The sequence below is a fragment of the Hesperophylax consimilis genome, chromosome 20 (genome assembly GCF_061612785.1).
Source record: "Hesperophylax consimilis isolate HC1 chromosome 20, BYU_Hcon_1.0, whole genome shotgun sequence".
NCBI classification, from domain to species: Eukaryota; Metazoa; Arthropoda; class Insecta; order Trichoptera; family Limnephilidae; genus Hesperophylax; species Hesperophylax consimilis.
In genome coordinates this window covers 18,208,089-18,230,993 of record NC_142855.1, presented here as the reverse complement: position 1 = coordinate 18,230,993, position 22,905 = coordinate 18,208,089, and the positions used below count along the sequence as shown (strand labels likewise).

The following is a 22,905-nucleotide window of genomic DNA, read 5'->3' as shown; positions in this document are numbered from 1 at the left end:
TATCGCCCTGGTGTAAGACCACCATTCAGAATTGAAACGTTGCTCCAAATGGCTTTAGCCGTGTTTAGTGACTAGATCTGAATAGCCAGGTACTTCCCCACCTTCCTCTTTCCCTTCCCCACTTACCTTCAGCCTCACAACATCCCCCAATTGGGGATGCCATAGTCTCACTGGCTCCAGACGGGAGCAGTAGGGACTCTTGTGAGGTATTCACTATAAAAAAAAATAAAAAAAAAAAAAAAAAAAAAAAACTAGGGTGACCTGTGCTGAAGGGAACTAAAGTTATTCATTTCTGTTTATTAGTTTTCTATGTCGTTTTTAATGTTTTTTTCAGAATTTTTTCATTAATCTCTTTCAGCCAGATTTTTATTCTTGATTTGTAATCATTAAAATTTTCTATTCGCTTTATATCAGGGGAAAGGATGTTGTGAAGTTTTGTCGCAAAATAAATATAATTTCTTTGTCCGAATGTGGTTTTATAACCTGGAATATGTCATTGTGATTTGACCTTGTTTGATGAATACGCGGTATTGTAGAGGATTCAGTATTTATTTGTTTTACATTTGGTACATCAAAACTATTGAAAATTTCAATCAAAGGCGTTCTTATGGGCCTTTTTAAGATATACAATTCCTTAGTACATTATTTTGATATATCTCATAAGGTTTAGTCAGTACGCTTGATTACAAAACATCGACTTTTCTCTATCGTTTATAAATATAATATACATTTATTATATGTGTAAACCTTCAGGGAGAAATTCTCTAAATGATAGTGAAAACCCTATCAAAATCCGTTGCGTAGTTTAGAAGAACTGAGCGCACAAATAGACAGACGCGAATAGCGACGTTTTATACTATTTAGAGAAGTGATTTTAAAATTTGAAGGCGTACTTCACACCTTTTAAAAACAGTTATTTAATTTTGGATGATTTCAGAAATATTCAAAATTTTTGTATTTTATTGCAAAGCGAAAGTAATATTATCATCCGACAGAATATGCCAGAGGCCCGAGGGTTTAATTCTTGCACGTCAACCTTTTTTCCACGTTTTTAATAACACGTCAGTCTAATCTTCGTGCGTGAATCCGTTGTAAAAAATAATACATTTGTAAAAACATCGATTAGTTCAAAATAGATCAAGGTGGGATGTACAATCTAATGTATCTTGTTATGATTATAAAAGAAGATTTAACGATATGAATTTAACAACCGGTAATCAATCACTTAACGACTTGTCTAAATCAAAGATATCTCAACACTGATTCATATCTCCGCGTGCGTGTATATTACATAAATTAATTCTTAGTAAAATTAATTTATTATTGTTGATAAGCGGATAACAAAATGACAATTGAACGCACATTTTCAAAATTGATATAAACTTATGAAAAGATATTATATAAAAACTCGGTTAAATAGGTAAGGTTTTGATTTATAAAATACATTGTATTTAATAGTCATTTACAAGCCATTCATAAATATAATCATCATACTAGGCAACTGCCTGTCTCTTGATGACCAATAATTATAATAATAATAAAAAAGAATTTGGCATTCTCAGACTATAAAAATATTACCATTCGTTATTTCGGCTACTGGCATTATACCTAGCTCTCTCATTCAAAATTTAGGCGTATTAGATCTATCAAAAAATTTATATATACAGATGCAAAAGTCGGTCATTTTGAATACATGTAGGATAACGAAAGATTTTTTAAATATTTATGTTGAGGGATCAGTAGGATTTATAGGCCCTGTTAGAAGTTCTACCGAGCCGAACCCTCTGATATGAAAATATTTGGAGTCGGTGAATTATTTTCCCATTTGATCTCTGGTGAGTTGACGTGTTGTTCTTGGATTGTTTTGTATTTATTTTGCTTATGTAATGCACTTGCATAATGTTGATTGACTAGCTGATCATTTGTGGAAAGTGTGTGGAAGGGTTTAGTTTTTCCTATGGGAAGATTTAACCCGGACATAAAATCGGAAATATATTTGGATGATTTGTATAGCGCCGTTTTTGTGCAAAATCATCTAAAGGGCGCTGTAAAAATATATAATACATTTCTACAATGATCTATGTTATAACTAACTATTTATGGAGATAATATACAGTAGGTACCATACTTACCTGGTAGGTCACTTGAGATTAACAAATTAATTAACATTAACTAATTTTTATTAGCGAAATTTAGATACAGGATTAAGGACATAATTGGATAATTGGATATAACTGGACTTTCTCTCAGGAATGGTATATTTAATTTAAGGGTATAACAGCTTAGGCTTGTGGCTTCCCCTTAACTTCAGTAACTCCATTAATGTAGGACTGAACGCAGTTGGCGCTAACAAAAAAATGTGCAAAGAAGTTAGCAGTCCACAATAGAGTGCTGGTACCTAGCCTGATGTATGGAAGTGAGGCAAAGAAAGGATGAAAGTAGATTGAATGCCGTTGAAATGAGATCCCTGAGGCGTATGTGTGGTAAAACCATGTATGATCGTGTGAGAAATGTGGAGATCCGTAAAGAGTGCAAGGCTGATGTAAGATTAAGAAAGGGACGCTTAGATGGTTTGGGCATGTAGAGCGAATGAGCAAAGAAAGGAGTGTAAGAGAATATATGATGCGAATGTGAATGGGAGCAGAAGTCGGGGCCCCCCGAGGAAAATATGGCACGACCAAGTGAAACAGATACTCGAGTCAGGCCATGTCAAGAGTCAGAATAATAGAAGAGTATGTATGAGACGATGTATGAATGTGAATGAGGCAAGAAGTGTGTGCCAAGACCGAGTTGTTTGGCGGTCCGTCCTCTCTGCCTACCCCTGCGGTGAAACGGCGTGATGGTTAGTTAGTTTTTTTGTTAACTGATTCCAATTGTTCACATAATAATTATTAGCCTAGCCTGCGTCAACTTTGAAATCTTCTATATAAATAAAAATGTTGATGTTCGTTTGTTCAAAATCTTAATTCTCCCAAAGTTCTTCATCGATTGCTTTGAAATTTTGACACAACATTTGAATACGCGTATGTTTTTATATACGACTATCTCTACTTTCAATAAATATAATATGCTCGTATTATATACATAAATATTCCGGAAGAAATTCTCTAAATCATAGTGAAAATCCTATCAAAATCCGTTGCGTGGTTTAGAAGAACTAAGCGCACAAACAGACTACTATTTAGAGATGGGACCTGCAGGCGGCTATTCAATTATTGTCTTTACCCAATTCTCTGTTAGTTTAGTTTTGAATGATGAAAAAATTTTGATCATGGAATTATTATTATTTCAATTACAAAAATTCTTCTGTGATAAAATTATCACAGAAGAAATTTAAATTTAATTTAATTAAATTTAAAATTGATCGGGAAAATTGTTTAAAAGTTTTTGTAACAAAGAAATACTGAGTTTTTTTTTGAAACATTAATATCGGGAACGCTGTTGGAAAAGTTCAACGTTTATTTTGGAAATAACAGAGGTCACCACTATCGTTTACAACATCCCTAAAGTGTACAGTAATTAATACAATACTTGTATCAGATATCGAATGTTGATTAAATCTCAGAGTGGACGGATGGTTTTGATACCTGAGATTTGATTGTTCCACAGGTGTGCTTAAAGTTCTAAACGCCGAGTAGAGATGGCGCCACATATTTCTGTAGTTCGCATACGGATAATTCCAGTCTACTAATATATACCTTATTTTTCCCATCTTTCGTTACTCTGGTTTCCCTTCAATAACGAATAAATCTTTCGCCTTTTACTAAAGATTTCCGTGGAGGGGAGCACTCAAATGAGTCTATAAACCAATTTTTCGTACCCTGCTTCTTGAAGCAGGGCCTTTATTTTGTTAGAGAGAGATGGGACTGGGTCCTATGAGTACTTTTCGATACTGGGTACTAGAGGTGAGTCGTGCTAGCTCTTCTTGGTACTCGGAACTAGTGGTGGGCGTTTCTGTTCTTTTTAAAAAACGAAAACGAACTGTTATTTGTAAAACGTCAACTGTTTGCCCAAACTGTTGAAAAAAAACGAGTCGTTTTAGAGGTAATTTGTGTGAATTAGTAATGGGTTAGTAGCGTAACTGTAAGTTACCGTCCATAACAATAAAAGTAATAAAACCCTGCTATCTATAGGGGCGAGATAGCTAGGTATCATTAAAATTAAGTTTTGTGATTAAGTACATAAATGGGTTTTCAAAATATTAATCAATAGTGGCCGAATTTCGGGGAAACTTTGCGGACTCATTTATTATAATAGGATTAATAAGCAGTTTACCAGATTTACCTGGACATGTAATTAAGAGTTCTTGGAAACGTGGAAACTTTACTATTTAAATATCATTATTAACAGGTAATAATATGGTTAGTGTTGTTATAATTACATGAAGTACAAAAACTGGTTTTAAAATATTTTCCAAATCAGCCGGATTCCGGGGAAACTGCAGTCATTTATTATTAATTTGGTAGGCAGTTTACCCGATTTACCTGGACAAGTAATTACGAGTATGTTCTTGGAAACATAATTTTAATGCCATTCTTATTATTATACGAGTAGGTAGGTGCGTATCTCTAAACATTACGAAAATTTACAATCTTATATTGTTTTCAGTGAGGGTTTAACCTATTTAACTTAACATTATTTATATAGCACCGTTTACAAATATACAAAGAAATAATAATACACAGAATATACAAAGTAAAACAAATATAATTTCTAGGCAGAATCAGAAACAAAATTTATTAAATAAACTTTCAGATAATCCATACAATGATATCATCATACAATTGTTTTCAGACGATGTACCCATTTATATTATAAATATATACAAGAAAAACGTATTTTTTATTCTATTTTGTTAACATTCAAAAACATGAGCATTTCGACCTTTTTTGATGTTAATCTAGCTCTCCTTTCACTGATTAAAATTCCTGTTTTTGAAAACATCCTCTCGCATGGAACCGAAGTACCAACAATATTGCATTTACTTTTAAATATTTCAGCAAGATTCGGATACACATGTTGGTGTCTTTTCCACCAATCCAGAGGGCAGTTCATTAAACCAGCTTCGTTTCTCAGGGGCAGCATATCATCAAAAATATACATATCCGATTCTTTTATTGCCTGGGATAATGGAGTGCTTTTCCCCTGCACGCATTTCTCTGCCGAAATCTCATCAAAAATACTCCAGGCCGAAATTTTTTTAGACGTCGTGGATGATGCCGTGGTGCCCGTGGTAACCGATTCAGCTGTAATGGGTCTCACTTCAGTTTTTTTACTTATCATCGCCGCTACCAAGTCTCGAACATGGGTTTTGATTTTGTTGGCAGCGGTGACATCTGAAAAAACGTGCAACTTGTACCTCGGATCCAGAAAAGTACACAAAGCAAATGTAGTGCTAAATTCTATATTTCTGAACCTTTCTTTTAATCCGTTTTGCAGTTGCAGAATTATGTTTTTAACGGGGTCGCAGAACTTATCCGAACTTTCAAATTTACTACATACACCCAGTAAACATCTAGTAACTACGATTACAGAGCTTCCCGTCATGTATTTTTCACCGCTCATTGAAGCTGTCATCTCTTCGAATGGTTCCAAAACCTCGCACAGCTCTTTGCAGGCTTTCCATTCATGACCTGTGATTAAAGGCAAATCTTTGTTAATTAATGCCATGGTTGCTTTAAGGGCTTCTTCCAATTCTGTGAATCTGCGCAGCATATAAAATACAGAGTTCCACCTCGTTGGAACTTGCTGGATCAGACGCTTAGGATCCTGGACACCCTGTGATGACTGATATTTTAAAAGTTTCTCGCACGACAGGGTGCTCCTTTTGAAATGGGCAACGATTATTTTAATTTTTTCGATGGTATTTTCAAAACTTTTTAAAGCATTCTGCACTATTAAATTTAATTTATGCGCAAAACAGCCGAAATGCTTCCACTGTAAAATTTCTTCGAGTGCGTTGGTGATGTTACTTGCATTATCTGATACGGAGAAATTTACTAAGCCGATCAATTTCCACTCCGTTAAACCTTTTCTGAGTTCTTCGGCCAATCGAACTGCGGTGTGGCTTCCAGGAAAACTTGTACACTGTAATAAAACACTCCTGAAATTAAAGTCGTTGTCAATATAATGTCCTGTTATAGCAAGGTAGCTCTCCGTAGTCCTGGAAGTCCACATGTCTGTCGTGACGCAAATGCTAACAGCATTAGCAGCAACAATGTCTTTAACGGTCGATATGGATTTATGATATAACGCAGGTATCATGACTGAAGATATTGTTTTCCTACTGGGAAGATCATATCCTGGAATCCATTTGGAATATTTTCGAAATCCTCTGTCCTCGACGATACTGAATGGCTGAAAGTCCTCAATAAAGAGATCCAACAAGTCATTGAGATGAACCGTTTCCAGAGAAACAGCTGCACTGCCTGTTTCTTGTCTTCTGGAACAGCCTGGTTCTTGGGAAGAGCAACTTGGTTGCTGAAGAACAGGCTGACGTCGTGTTTCTTCCTGTATTGGTTCTCGAATATTATTTGACGTCATCTCCAGATGAATAGATATGTGTTTTCTTTGTAAATGCCCCTTTAAATTTGATATTGTCGATTTATATGACACGGCCTGATTACAAATTATGCAAATGGCCATATTGTTATCAGACTTATTAAAATAGTTCCATACTCCACTTTTTTGTCTATTCGCCATATTTAATTTTACTTTAAAAAACACTTCAACTTTATTTATTATAACGTAGTCAACGCACAGCACAACACAAAACCAAGAATTTGTCGTTCAGAAAATAAAAAAATTTATACTATCAACAGTCAACACTCAGTATACGAGCCGTTTGGTAAGGTCTGTTCGTTTTTCTCGTTACTCTCGTTCTCGTTTTGTAATGAATGGAAAACGGCAAACAGCCCCTTATTTATGTGATTTCAATTTCAACCCGTTTAAAAAATAATAGGATTGCCTTCTCACTCTTTGCCGTAATGGGTGTTAAGTGTGAAACGTTAAGATAGTGTTTTTTCCAGGAAAAAACAGCTAAACAGGGTGCCTTACAGAAACAGCCCTTACCTGTTTAGTGGTGAGTCCAAAAACGACAAACACGTTTGCACAACATGTTTGGAGTTAAAAAAATGCCCAAACTGTTATTTATAATTCGCACAAACAGTTTGTCCGTTTTGTCGACTCTTCTAACTTATATCAAGAAAGCACGAGTATGAATGAAAAAGAACTATTCCAAACGAATAACATTTTCTTACTCTCTCGCACTAACCTCATAATAATATGTAGGAGTGAGATAGGTCTGTTGCAGGCGAAAAACAGTACCTGTTATTCCGGGAAAAAACACTATCTTAACGTTTCACACTTAAGGCCCATTACGGGTAAAGAGCGAGAAGGCAATCCATAACAGGTAATGGTTGTTTTCTGTAAGGCACCCTGTTTAGCTGTTTTTTCCGGGAAAAAACACTATCTTAACGTCTCACACTTAAGGCCCATTACGGGTAAAGAGCGAGAAGGCAATCCTTAACAGGTAAGGGCTGTTTTCTGTAAGGCACCCTGTTTAGCTGTTTTTTCCAGGAAAAAACACTATCTTAACGTTTCACACTTAACACCCATTACGGGCAAAGAGTGAGAAGGCAATCCTGTTATTTTTAAAACGGGCTGAAATTGAAATCACATAAATAAGGGGCTGTTTTCCATTCAGTTGTTTATTATTACAAAACGAGAACGAGAGTAACGAGAAAAACGAACAGACCTCACCAAACGGCTCGTATACTGATAGTGTAAAGTTGTTTATTTTCTGAACCACGAATTCTTGGTTTTGTGAATATAACTTAATTTTAATGATACCTAGCTATATCGCCCCTATAGATAGCAGGGTTTTATTACTTTTATTGTTATGGACTGTAACTTACGGTTACGCTACTAACCCATTACTAATTCATACAAATTACCTCAAAAACGGCTCGTTTTTTTTCAACAGTTTGGGCAAACAGTTGACGTTTTACAAATAACAGTTCGTTTTCGTTTTTTAAAAAGAACAAAAACGCCCACCACTATACCTGTTATGGATTGCCTTCTCGCTCTTTACCCGTAATGGGCCTTAAGTGTGAAACGTTAAGATAGTGTTTTTTCCCGGAATAACAGGTAATGTTTTTCGCCTGCAACAGACCTATCTCACTCTTACATATTATTACGACGTTAGTGCGAGAGAGTAAGATAATGTTTTTCATTTGGAATAGTTCTTTTTCATTCACACTCGTGCTTTCTTGATATAAGTTAGAAGAGTCGACAAAACGGACAAACTGTTTGTGCGGATTATAAATAACAGTTTGGGCATTTTTTAACTCCAAACATGTTGTGCAAACGTGTTTGTCGTTTTTGGACTCACCACTACTCGGAACTAGAGGTGAGTCGTACTAGCTCTTCTTGGTACTCTGAACAATTGGTACAAGTATGAATAAATACCTAGTCCAAATACCTGTTCCCTAGTATTTCACATGCTCATTACATGGGGGGCGGGGATTGTTAGAGAATTTCTAAAAAAGTAATTCCCACAAAAAAATGTGATTCCCACAACGACTTTTCAAATCCATTATGGTGGGGGGGGGGGGGGGTTAGAGGATTTCAATTTCAATGGAGCAAAATAAAATAAATTTTTAAAACTTTATTTATTTCTCTCCGAACGAACCGGTTTCGGAGATTCTCATCTTACCTAACCTAATTAATTTGATAAATGAGTCTTAGCCCGGAAAACTTGCTACCTAAATAAGAGGCCCCAAGAAGTTAAATTATTAAATGACTGTCATCCCATACAACGAAAGCGAATTTTCATTTTATAATGAAAATTAGAATGTTAAAATTTAAATTTCCCAGATGCAGATTGCCTTTTATAGTAATGAAGGTGAAACAAAAGGACGACACAGTGCTACTAATAAACATGGACGGAAATAAACAACATGGCCAACACAGATACATCAATGAACTAAAAGAAGTGGTTTGTCATAAATTTACTACTTAACACTATGTTTAAAAAATTATTATTATATACAATTCTGCATAAAAAACAAGGAACACTAAATAAAAATAAATTATAATCTACTCTAAGCAAATACACAACAACATAATAATATCTGCAATATCTTGTGTTTAGTGATAGAAAGCCAAACAGAAATAAAATACCTATACATTACAGTAGACAAATTAATGGATAAAATCGTCCACACACATTAACGTACTCAAAGACAGAGTGAAGAAACTAAGATACATCATAGATTCAAAAAAATAATAATTAAAAAATAATTCCACTTAAATCATATAGGTACATATTCATCAGAACTTCTGTTTAAAGAATTTAAAGTCAGAAAACTAAATGCATTATTTTTATATCGCGTAATTTTACAAATTTACAAAGAAAATAGTCTAAATAAAACTGCACCTTTTAAAATAATAGAAAACCCAGATAAACATCAACTCTCACAACTCGAAAAAGTAATTAAAAAAACAGTGCAATTCAACTATAAATATCTTGGAGTGATTTTTTTTTAATACATTATCAGAAAGTATTAGAAATAACGATAAACATTTTAAATACCACCTTAAAAATACACTGAAAATATAAACAGAATACTCATAGTAAAAATAACGAACATAATATTACACCCCCACATACACAAGCCAAGCCACATTTTTTTATAAAGCCCTAATATTTTATTTCTAGATGGCGCCACTTTCGTTCACAGTTCGCACAAGATAGCTTCCAAATTTCGAAAGCGAGAAATAATACATTAGCCGTGCACTAATTATGTGCACTAGGTAGGAAGCGCCCGGCCGGACCTCGTCTCCGGCGATGCTTTTGTACTCTTGCTAAAACCTTTTTTAACTGGTGGACGCATACTGTCGGAATTTATTGACAGTACCAGTCGAGATCGCGCTGATCGCGATCTACTAAATTCAGTATCATATCCTTTCTCGCTTACTCACCTACATAAGAAGAGTGTTTCCCTAATATTCAAAGATTAGGGAAACACTCTTCTTATGTAAGCGAGTAACGAGATGCCTATACATATGCCCCGCCCTCGGTATGAATACGCGAGACGCGCAAGACTAGCAAGACGCGTCAGACGTCCAATACTCGCAAGACGTGCAATACTCGCAAGACTCGCAAGACGTCCAATACTCGCAAGACGTGCAATACTCCCAAGACGTACAATACTCGCAAGACTCGCAAGACGTGCAATACTCGCAAGACGCGCAAGACTCGCAAGACGCGCAATACTTAAGAACAAATACTAAGTACGAAAGTCTCTTTGAAATATCTGTTCCAAACATCTGTTCTAGTAAATACGCTTCACCTCTAATCTAAACTATACTCACATAAATTATACCCACATATTCCCCACAAATTTTCTACGTAAACTTGAATAATTATTCGAAATCCGTGAGGGGGAGGTTGTTGTTGAGGAACTTCTGTGTAAAATTATTCCTCTGACGGCCGGCATAGTCCAGTGGTAACGCATTGGACTGCCATTCCGAAGGTCGCGGGTTCGAACCCGGCGTGCGCAAATAAATTTTATTTGATTAATTTGTGTTATTTCACAATTAATTAATTAAAATAATATATAGTATATTTGCGGCACGTTCCAGAGTGGAAGATACTACCAGTATCGCCCTGGTGTAAGACCACCATTCAGAATTGAAACGTTGCTCCAAATGGCTTTAGCCGTGTTTAGTGACTAGATCTGAATAGCCAGGTACTTCCCCACTTACCTTCAGCCTCACAACATCCCCCAATTGGGGATGCCTTAGTCTCACTGGCTCCAGACGGGAGCAGTTGGGACTCTTGTGAGGTATTCACTATAAAAAAAAAAAAAAAAAATTCCCCACAAAAAAAAATCATATTTGATTCCAAACAGTGATTTTTAAAATCCATGGGGAGGGGGTGGCTACGAAATTCCCTGTTGAAAAATTCCACACATTTTCCGATCAAAATGATAAATGTAACTGTTACATATTAGAGGTTGTTATATTTATCGTACCCAGTAAAAGTACCGGGTATTTCCATGCGATACTTTGTACTTGTGACAGATCTTCAAAATACCTGGTTCCAAAATACTCATGAATATTTTATACCGGGACTAAATATTTTTAATAGGTACTTTTACCAGGTATTTTTGATAGGTATTTTTGGTGGGCATTTTTAGTAGGTATTTTTGATGAGTATTTTTAGTAGGTATTTTTGATGGGTATTTTTGATAGGTATTTTTAGTAGGTATTTTTGATCGGTATTTACGACGGGTATTTTTGATTGGTATGTTTAGTAGGGATTTTTGACGGGTATATTCCATGGGTGAGGAATTCTTCGAAATGGAATTCCGTAGCTACCCCCCGGATATTTAGTCCCGGTATAAAATACTTGTTAGTATTTTGTAACCAAGTATTTCGGAGATTTGTCACAAGTACAAAGTATCGCACGAAAATACCCGGTACATAATAACGCCTATTTTTTTACGCAATTTTTCAAATCCATGATGGGGGGTGTAGCTGCGAAGAATTCTCCACATTTTTCCAATTAAAATTACCTATTAAAAATACTTAATCTAAATACCTATCAAAAGTAGGCACCTATTAAAAATACCTGAAAGTAATAAATATTTAGTCCCAGTATAAAATACTTGTGAGTATTTAGAAACCAGGTATTTTGGAAATTGGTCACAAGTACAAAGTACCGCATGAAAATATCCGGTATTTTTACTGGGTACGATCGAATCGCCTCTCCTCTAGTTTTCACAAAAATATATTTTGATAATTTTCAATATTTTATTATTTTTGAAATCTAAAAGAAACCGGTTCCTCAGAAAAAAAACAATCAGTTCCAGTGATAGCAAGGGAACCGGTTCCAAGTAGCCGGGACAGGAATATCGTCTGTCTCTAGTAGTGAATACTTGAAGTGGCTTGTTACCGCGGTTCCATTTGCGGGAGACCGATGTGGAACCTGTTCTTTATCCAGTTGATTTTGGAACCGATTTCTCAAAAACGAATAAAAAAATGCATCCGTGTTAATCAAATGTTTAAATGTGAATTATTATAGCTTGCCTAAATTTTAAATTCATTTGAAAATCCGAATTGCATATCTAGTTAGTGCTAAATACGTACCCTTATATTTATATAAACGTATTTTTCTGTTCGACTCCAACACGCGTGCGTTTTTATATACCTATATTATATACAGGGTGTATCGGCACTAACCCGACAAACTTTAACCAGCTATTCCTTAGCACATTTGGAGTAAAAAATGTTATGTACACTTTGCTGTCCGGTAACATTTTTTTTCTTTTAAAAACAAAAAATAAATAAAATTTCCACACTCCGCTACTGCCCACAGTATAGGGGTAAAATAATTGGCAACGCCGCGCTACTGTCATCTCTTTCACACATATTCTGTCTCAAGTCCCGTGTGGTTCCCGCCACCCCGTCTCGTATCAGTGGTCAGTGCTGTTTTGGGAGTTCGCATGTCATCAAGTTTCTAGTTTCGTTTTTGTTTTGTTATCTAAGTTTTTACTGTTGAAATATGCCCCTCAATTATCCACCTGCCGAGCAAGCAGATATTGTTTTTGTTTATGGATTTTGCAATGGAAATTCACGAGCAGCCGTAAGGGAGTATCGCATGAGGTTTCCTGGAAGACGCGTCCCACACCATGCTACCTTTGTCCAGGTTTGTACCCTATCAATTGTTTATTGAAACTATTTACATTCATTGATAATGCCAAAAAGCGCTTTTGAAATTTAAACTGGGAACATTAAAAACATAACAAGGGGCCACCAACTTTAAAAATGTAAATTGTACTTTAGGTGATTTGTGTTCAGTGGTCACTAAACGGCGTTTTAAAAAGTTAATTAATTTTAATCTCTAATAAATGCATCATTCACTGCAATTGAATTCACTCCCTTTCTCACCATGGGATTATTTAAATTACTTGAATTCAATTTCACCCCTGTGAATCCAAGATATCAACCGTACCTAGTTAAGAAAATTATAATTTAAAACACTTTGTTATACATTTTACTATAAAAAAATGAAATAAATGAAGAGAAAACGTAAGTTTTCTGATATGTGCCTAAAATAAGTGTTCTTTAAAAATAAAATGAGTGAAAAAGCCCGCGATTGTTTATTTGACATTATTACTGAGCTGAATAATAAAAGCAGTTGTTATTTGTTGTTTTGTTTCAGATGTATCAACAATTGCGTGACTGTGGCATCGGACGGATTGAAGGCGCCGGCGGAGGACACAACATCGTTCCTGTGGCAGTTGAGGAGAGAATCCTGAACTTAATTACCGAAGACCCCACGCTGTCCGTGCGTCGGGTCGCTCTGATGATAGGACACAGGGAACACATGGCGGTATGGAGAGTTCTGAAGAAGCACGGGCTCAAACCTTTTCACTATAGGCGCTGCCAAGGCCTCATGGAGAATGACCACTTTTCCAGAGTCGTGTACTGCAGAAGAATGCTGCATAATGTCATAAGAGATGCAGACTTCATGAAAAACATATTGTTTACCGACGAAGCACAGTTCACTAAAACAGGAGTGCTAAATGTGCACAACTTGCACCATTGGGCTGAACAAAACCCCAAGCTTGTTCGGGAGTCGTCGAGCCAGGACAGATTTTCCATCAACATGTGGGCAGGAATCCTGGGAAATCAAATACTCGGTCCAATCGAGTTGCCTCCCAGACTAAATGGACCGATGTATTTGGAGTTCTTACAAGTGCAACTGGGCGAGATTCTGGAAGATGTGAACCTCGAATTACTACGGAGAATGTGGTTCCAGCACGATGGAGCCCCACCACACTATTCGATTGCCGTGCGGAACTACTTGGATGTCGAGTTTCCTGGTCGTTGGATAGGCCGTGGAAGTCCGGCCATTGCTTGGCCACCAAGATCACCCGACCTGACCCCCCTGGATTACTACCTGTGGGGGGCTCTCAAGGAAAAAGTGTATGCTAAGCCAATAGCCTCAAGAGAGCAACTGCTCGAACGAGTGATGGAAGCCGCTGCAGAAATTAAAGCAAATCCTGCAAACTTAAATAATCAAAATATAACAAGACTACACGCTTGCATCGAAAATAATGGTAGTCACTTCGAACAAATGCTCCAATAAAAAAATTAACATAAACTACATGTCCGCATTTTCATTTATTATTTATTGGTAAAATTCTCACAATGTCATTCATTTACACATCAATATTACCTACATATCAATATTTAATAAAATCTGTAGAAGAGTATGCCCGTCGGCATTCAACAAGTTTTTCGACAAGTGTGTCGAAAAGCGTCTTCTCTCTTTCCTACACACTAAATATTAATGGTTAAAAATGAGACGACTGATGCTTGTAAGCGCGCCAATACGTAAAAACAACGAAACTCGAATAAGAATTGCCAGGTGGGTTTTTTAATCGCTTTAATCTGACTTTAAACAATAATTAAACACGTAAAAATTATTTAATATAATATTACAGTACAGTACTTTGAACCTTCGCAATAAATTTATTTGATTTTAAGTTTAGTTTGTAGAACTCCATTTCAATTTAGAGATTTTTTTATTTTAACAGTCTTATTAAAAAATTTATAAAAACAGTGTGTTTATAAACAAGTTCTGCTAGTTGTAATTATTATTACGCGTGACAGCTGTTTCACCTTCTGACGGCATTATCAAACTTTGGTAAAGCCACTTACAGACGACGTAAGTGATAACTTTCTTTTTTTATTATTCTGGCTTTATTGATTTCCGAGTAAATTGTCGTAAATTATTATTTGCTAATCCCAATATTATTTGCTAATGCTAATAATTAAGTGAAATTTTAAACAATGCAATAATAGGATTATTGCATTGTTAATTTCACTTAATGTCGTTGGTATTTCCAACTGATGACTCAGGGGTTTATTTCCCTGAATAATTAAGTATTTTGGGGTCTAATTATTATGCATTTCATTACATCCGATAATTTAAACAATTTTTATGTTGAATTGGGGTAAGTTTTATGGCTAAGGGAAGGAGTGGAAGGTGAGGAAGTACCTGGATATTCAGATCTGGTCACCAAATACGGCTAGTCATTTCAAGCAACGTTTAAATTCTAAACCTGGATATTCAGATCTGGTCACCAAATACGGCTAGTCATTTCAAGCAACGTTTAAATTCTGAACCTGGATATTCAGATCTGGTCACCAAATACGGCTAGTCATTTCAAGTAACGTTTAAATTCTAAACCTGGATATTCAGATCTGGTCACCAAATACGGCTAGTCATTTCAAGCAACGTTTAAATTCTGAACCTGGATATTCAGATCTGGTCACCAAATACGGCTAGTCATTTCAAGCAACGTTTAAATTCTAAACCTGGATATTCAGATCTGGTCACCAAATACGGCTAGTCATTTCAAGCAACGTTTAAATTCTGAACCTGGATATTCAGATCTGGTCACCAAATACGGCTAGTCATTTCAAGCAACGTTTAAATTCTAAACCTGGATATTCAGATCTGGTCACCAAATACGGCTAGTCATTTCAAGCAACGTTTAAATTCTGAACCTGGATATTCAGATCTGGTCACCAAATACGGCTAGTCATTTCAAGCAACGTTTAAATTCTGAATTAATTAATCAATTACGAAAAAGCGTGGGGTTAAGAATATTTTTTTTAAATTATAGTTGTAATTTATTGTCGATTTTTTAAAAAAATTGCGATATTTTAAATAAAATTTAATAATTATTGTTTAAATAAATTAGCAATCTGGCAGCATTCATTTGCAGGTGGTCAATCCAATGCAGTCATGACGTTTGTGTGAGTGCTTTCCTTTGTCTCAGTGTGTTGCGCAGCAGTTTTATATGAACCGTTTTTTGATTCATCGGGATTGTTTTTAAAACTATACATTCTTTGTACCTTCAAATTAGTGGAAATAAACTTAAGTGTGTCAAGCTGCTCGTTATATTCCGGTAATTCTGGAAGGCTTTTAACATAAGCAATAATATTCATAAATCACATTCCGCGAAGTTGTAAATAACTAAATTTATTAAAAAATATACGTTGTAGGATAGCCTAGCAAGTAACATTTTGACAGAGCACTTACGGTGATTTAAAAAACAACGGCGCTGTTCAAATAATCCAATTATTATTATTGATAAGTACCTAAGTGAGGAAAATTGTTTTTAAAAGTGCTCAGAATTATTGGACTTCGATTATAAATTCAGGAAATCTACTAATTAGTTTCTTAGTTTCAAAATTAGACTATTTAATACGTGAAACGCGTAAGAGGTGAAACCAAAGCATTCCAGAGGTGAAACAATTTAGATACAAAAATAAAACTGATGTGTACAATACAAGAAGACAATCAGTGATTCGCATACGAAAAATGTGAATAATCATTATTGTTAAATAAAATATTTCTTTTCTGGTACTGGATTATGTAATACGGGCTTCGTTCGCAGCAACACGCGAGAGTTGCGATGTTGCTTTCAAATTTTGACAAAGGATAAAACAGTGGTGACATGTGGTGAAAATATGTTTAATTAATTTTTTATTAAAAAAAAACGTTACCGGACAGCAAAGTGCACATAACATTTTTTACTCCAAATGTGCTAAGGAATAGCTGGTTAAAGTTTGTCGGGTTAGTGCCGATACACCCTGTATAGATGTCACCTGTAACAGGTAAAAACATGCTTTAAAACAAACAAACAAAACAGCAATCTATTGGACTTACAGGGAACATGCGCTATTGCTTCTCAGACACAGGCAGACTGAGAAATTCAAGTAGATAACAAGCGGTACACTGTATATTTTATTATGTTAAATTTATTGGAAATTTAAGTGAAGTGTGTCCATGACATGTAGTGTTAGTTATTTAGGATGCTTCGAATGTTCGTTCGTTTTTTTTCAGTCAACCGCATTACAAATCTTTTTAACAGTCAATTCAGATTATTTGGGGTGATGTAAGTTGTGTGTTTGTGTTAGAGATATATTGAATAAGTGTGAGGCCAGGTAAGATTGATGTTTATATGCGAAAGTTGATTTGATTTGGGTACTCGAAAGTGAGTTATGTGGAGAGGTGATGTTTTGGAAAAGTTTTTATAGATGATTTTAATTCTGTCATTTATTTTTAATTTGGCATCTCCAATAGGGGTATGTTGTAAGGCTGAAGGTCGTGGGGAGGGGAAGGAGATGGGGAAAGGGTAGATGGGAGAGCCATTTAAGAGGAAGCTACAAGACAAAATGTGTATATTCTTGACATACTTTATATTGTAGGTAATAGGCATTAAAATCGCTTGACAAACGGAGTCTAGAAACGTTCGATTTGAAGCACAAAACTGTTTTTTATTTATTTTTTAAATAATTATATAAGAAAGCAAAAAAGTTAATCAAGTGAAACTGTCGCTGATAATCTTAGTTATAATACTGTATTTTTTAAAAGTTATTTCTTTTACGCGTTCATACATTTCTATTGAAAAAATATTTTTTTAGTAGTTTATATTGATATTTTTTATTCGGTAATCTATTTTTTTACTTGTATTCTACTCAAGCGAAACGATATAAAAACCTTCAATTTATCTAAAGCATATTTTTGGTATTCATAATGTACACCAATTCGTTATAATGATTAATCAAAATAGTGATTTGGCTTTAAGCTTCGCCTGAAGCCATTTCAAGCTATGTTTTAATTATGACACGTGATCTTACACCAGGGCGATACTGAGAGTATCTTCCTCTCTGGAACATGCCGTAAATATACCTTATATTTTAAACCATTACATTTTGAAATAACACAAATCAATAAAAAAAAATCTTGCTTACGCCGATATTTGAACCCGCGACCTTTGGATTGCTAGTGCAGGGCCACACACCTTGACCATATAACGTATCTAAATGTAAAAATTGTGCTGAACACATTAGTTACTTAAATAATAAAATTACAGAACTAAAACTAAACTATATCCATAATGGAATACGGCATTATTGCCTGGGGCTATGCCAGTAAAAAATACATATACACACTATATAAAGCTCAGAAAACCTTAATAAAAGTAATACTTAAAGTACCAATACTAACACCCACTTCAACCATATTCCAAAAATTCCCGTTTGAAGATTCAAAAATTATATTCAAAACAAATACTAAGGACGGGTTGTTTCGGAGAATTTGAACAATTCATCAAATTTCAACGTTCATTTCCGGGTTCTGTGAAAGTCCTGTGCAAGTTCTGTTATTATATCATTATAGGCTAGGCTTGACAAAACTGAAATTAAAACAGAACTTGAAAAAATCTTTCACAGAACTGGAAAATGAACGTTGAAATTTGATGAATTGTTCAAATTCTCCGAAACAACCCGTCCTTACTTTCCTTTAGAAGAACATATACACTTTTAAAACTTCACAAATTTCTCACAATACTAGAACAAGACATGCACACCAACTACTAATACCAAAAACCAACACATCCTTTGGACAAAAACACTACAGATTCCAGGCTATAAAACTATACAATTCACTTCAAACACTATATAAAACATCTAATCTTACAGAATACAATAAAACACACATGGAACTGGCTACAATCATTTTTAATATTTAATTTTGTTATATTTCGCATTTGTTTTTGTTAAAACTATGTAAAAATCGATATTATATTTTTATTGTTTCTATGTAACTAATCTCCACTGTATTGTTTTACTATTATAAAACTTTACAATTGAAAAATTCTTCCACAACACAGGTGAACTCCTAGCGTAGAGGACAATGTACTTTACCTTTGTAATACTAATTTATTAAAAAATAAATTAAATAAAAATACTTTTTCAAAACCATCAGGAATGTCCCTAATAAAAATAAAAAAGATTTTATCGTGATCTACGTGGCTCTTTGCCAATCACTGTTAGAATTTGATAATATCGGACGGGGCAGTACCTATAAATGACAATATTCTAAATTAACTAATTAAAACTTAACTAGTATTGATGAAGTCTTTAACAATCTTAACACATTCTTTGCGGGAAACGAGAAAACTCGTCATACACCTTTTTACAGTAAGACGCGGGAGACGAGTTTACTCGTTTTGTTGCGCAAAGCGGAAAAGGTTCTAAATGGGTGCAGGGTCATGTGTTTTCTATTGTCGGCGGTACCCGATCTATCTACCTGTAAAAATAATAAAATCGTTGTCGCGTATGTTCCGCTCACAAACTACGCAGTGAAACGCGGTACATGTGCAAGTTTTGCAATGTGCCCCTGCATAAAGGAAAGTGTTTCGAATGCTATCACACATTGAAGCACTATTAGGTTATAGTTTTTTTTATATGTATTGAAAATTTCTAAATAATCTTTTTATGAATAAATTTCGATTGTAAAATACTGTTTTTTCTATGATTCCCAAGGAAGTAGAAAGTTTTTGTTCATAAATGGAATTACACATACATTGCTAATTAAATGAATAGAGACATCTTTTTAAAGTAAAACACTGAAAGTTTCATCGAAAAATATCAAATAGATCATAAGATATGAATATTTTGCGGAAAGTCTAATTTAAAAAAAAACCCGCGCTTCGCCCCCAATTTGGCGGTAAAATGCCCGACCACATAGTGTTAACATCAAGTCAATTGAACAGCTCTATTCTAAAACAATACTCATTTACATTCATATATACAAAACACAAGAAATAACAACTACCACGTATATTAGAAACAATAGAACTCAAAGTCAAAACCACATCCAACGAGCAACTACAAACATAACATTAGGACAAAAAAGTTATTTTACTATGGTACTAAACTCTTCAATAAAATCCCACTATCATTCAAAACTCACAACAATATTATTATATTTAACACTATATGGTCGGGCATTTTACCGCCAAAATGGGAGCGAAGCGCGGGTGTTTTTTTTTAATTTTAGCGCCAAAATTAGACTTTCCGCAAAATATTCATATCTTATGATCTATTTGATATTTTTTGATGAAACTTTCAGTGTTTTACTTTAAAAATATGTCTCTATTTATTTACTTAGCAATGTATGTGCAATTCCTTTTTTTTTTAACGAAAACTTTCTACTTTCTTGGGAATCATAGAAAAAACAGTATTTCACAATCGAAATAACATATCGAAATTTATTCATACAAAATTACAAGATTATTTAGAAATTTTCAATACATATAAAAAAAACTATAACCTAATAGTGTGTGATTCAATGTGTGATAGCGTTCGAAACATTTTCCTTTATGCAGGGGCACATTGCAAAACTTGCACATGTACCGCGTTTCACTGCGTAGTTTATGAGCGGAACATACGCGACAACGATTTTATTATTTTTACAGGTAGATAGATCGGGTACCGCCGACAATAGAAAACACATGACCCCGCACCCATTTAGGACCCCTTGTTTACAAGTTTCCCGCTCCTTACCGCTTTGCGCAACAAAACGAGTAAACTCGTCTCCCGCGTCTTACTGTAAAAAGGCGTATGGCGAGTTTTCTCGTTTCCCGCAAAGAATGTGTTAAATATAAATAAAAAGCTGGTTAAAAGCATAGGGAGATCAGAAATAGAAAATATACTGTCACCAAATAATACAGACTAGAACCGAAACCACACATCTGCGTTAAAAAAACAACAAAAGATATATTAATATTTTTTTTAATAGATAAAGATCGGTCTTTTAATAAATCCTCGGGTATAAATTTGCTGCATAGAAATGGGATAGGTTTGCGTTTGAACAATCTAGAACAAGGCTGCCCAACCCCAGGCCCGCGGGCCACATTGTGGCCCGCGAACGAATTATAAGTGGCCCGCGTGAACCATTTTCAAAAAACCCGCCAATTTGAAAAAGTGTCGCGGGCCCGCGGTAAAACAAACAATGCAGCTTGCGCGCGGTCACCAGTGTTGCCAACGAAGGTGATTTATCGCTATTTAGGCTACTCAGAACGAGAATCAGCGACGAAAAAATCTAACCTCTTTACTTTTTAAACAAAAATACACCGGTTTTTGATATAATATTTTTTGCGTCCGAAATGGAATCTTGTAGCCACCCCCCCCCCCATGGAATTCGAAAAATTGTTGTGGGGAATCACATATGATGTTTTTGGGTGTGCGGAATTTTTCTCAGCGAAGTTCCGTAACAACCCCCCCTCCCATGGATTTCAAATATTTTGTGGGGAGCACTCATTTTGAATTATTTTCGTGGAGAATTATGTTTTATAAAATTTCTCTAACAACCCCCCCCCCATGGAAATAGGAACTGTAAGTATTCAGTGGCCCGCCAGTGATTTTTAAATCGTCAATTTGGCCCAACTGTTAAAAAGGTTGGGCAGCCTTGATCTAGAAGCTCTGGAAGTAAAAAAATCCCAAAAAATAAATAAAACCAATTTAGTTTGTCAAGCGATTTTAATGCCTATTACCTACAATATAAGGTATACTAAGAATTTACACATTTTTGGCTTGTAGCTTCCTCTTAACACTTCCACCCCGGACCGGGGTTATAATTCTACACTAACTAGAGTTTTAAGCTGTATCTAGATGGTTTTTTACACCATATAACAAATAATTTAGGTAATCTTAGAAAAACTATTCAGCTATCGATCTGCATTTAAAAAATTTATATCGCATTACTACTTTTTAAGATATTAAATAAATTACATCTAAATCTGATAGAATATTTTTTACGGGGCGGGACTTTATAAACGTTTCCACGAACTGGACGAAGATCCTGCCGAAGCCGGTAGCCGAAAGATAAATTTTGCATTGTAATAAAAAGGGCTACACCGTTATAATTGAGTCACGCTAGTATTCTTATTATCACTTTACCATTTTGCTTTACCTAATGATTGACCGGAATTGAAATGGGAGAGGCGGTAACTGGACAATTTTTAAGGGATAGTAAGTAATTTCTTAGTTATTAATGAAAAGGACTTAATCCGAATCGGTGACACAGCGCTTCTCATATGTCCTTTTGAAATACTAAGATATTCACTTGGCGGTCCCAGACCATTTCGTCTGGGTAACATCCGGCGCAGGTGTCCTTATACATTCTATGAGCAACACATTTTAGGAACACAATTAAAATTGCATCCGTCTCTGTTTGTCGTATGAAATACAAATAGACCAGAAAGAGACAATTATTTTTTTAAATTTGTTGGAATTTGGAAGATAGAACTTGCTCAAAAGTTTAAAGTACAGTATGATTGAAGACTGCAGCGAATAAATAGTGTTTTCGGTTATTGCTAACTTGTGTTTTGGTGTTAAATAATTCTCTTTGGGAACGGACCAGTTTCACAGTGCTACGGGCGTCTTCAGATTGGTAAGTACATTTATCTTATGCAATGGCGTATAAAAGTATATGTTTCAGGGGTGTTAACTAACTAACTAACCATCACGCCGTTTCCCCGCAGGGGTAGGCAGAGAGGACGGACCGCCAAACAACTCGGTCTTGGCACACACTCTTTGCCTCATTCACATTCATACATCGTCTCATACATACTCTTCTATTTTTCTGACTCTTGACATGACCCGACTCAAGTATCTGATTCACTTGATCGTGCCATGTCTTCCTCGGGCGTCCCCTACTTCTTACACCATTCACACTTGCGTCATATATTCTCCTTACGCTCCTTTCTTCATTCATTCGCTCTACATGCCCAAACCATCTGAGGGTCCCTTTCTTAATTTTACTCATTACGCTCACATCAGCCTTGCATTCTTTGCGGATATCCACATTACTCACACGATCATACATGGTTTTACCACACGTACGCCTCAGGGATCTCATCTCTACAGCATTCAGCCTACTTTCATCCTTCCTCTGCCAGTTCCATGCTTCACTGCCATACATCAGGGTAGGTACCAGCACTCCATTGTGGACTGCCAGCTTTGCTT

The 22,905-nt window shown here is 35.3% G+C and overlaps 1 protein-coding gene and 1 non-coding gene across 2 annotated transcripts in view; both read left to right on the top strand.

The window, feature by feature from the left end:
- uex (metal transporter uex) overlaps positions 1–22,905 on the top strand; it is a 120,374-nt gene that overhangs the window by 19,816 nt on the left and 77,653 nt on the right. The gene's annotated exons all lie outside the window — the stretch shown is intronic.
- On the top strand, positions 3,719–3,840 carry LOC149414239 (U5 spliceosomal RNA). The gene has a single exon (XR_016304170.1). It is a non-coding gene; the product is annotated as a U5 spliceosomal RNA (small nuclear RNA).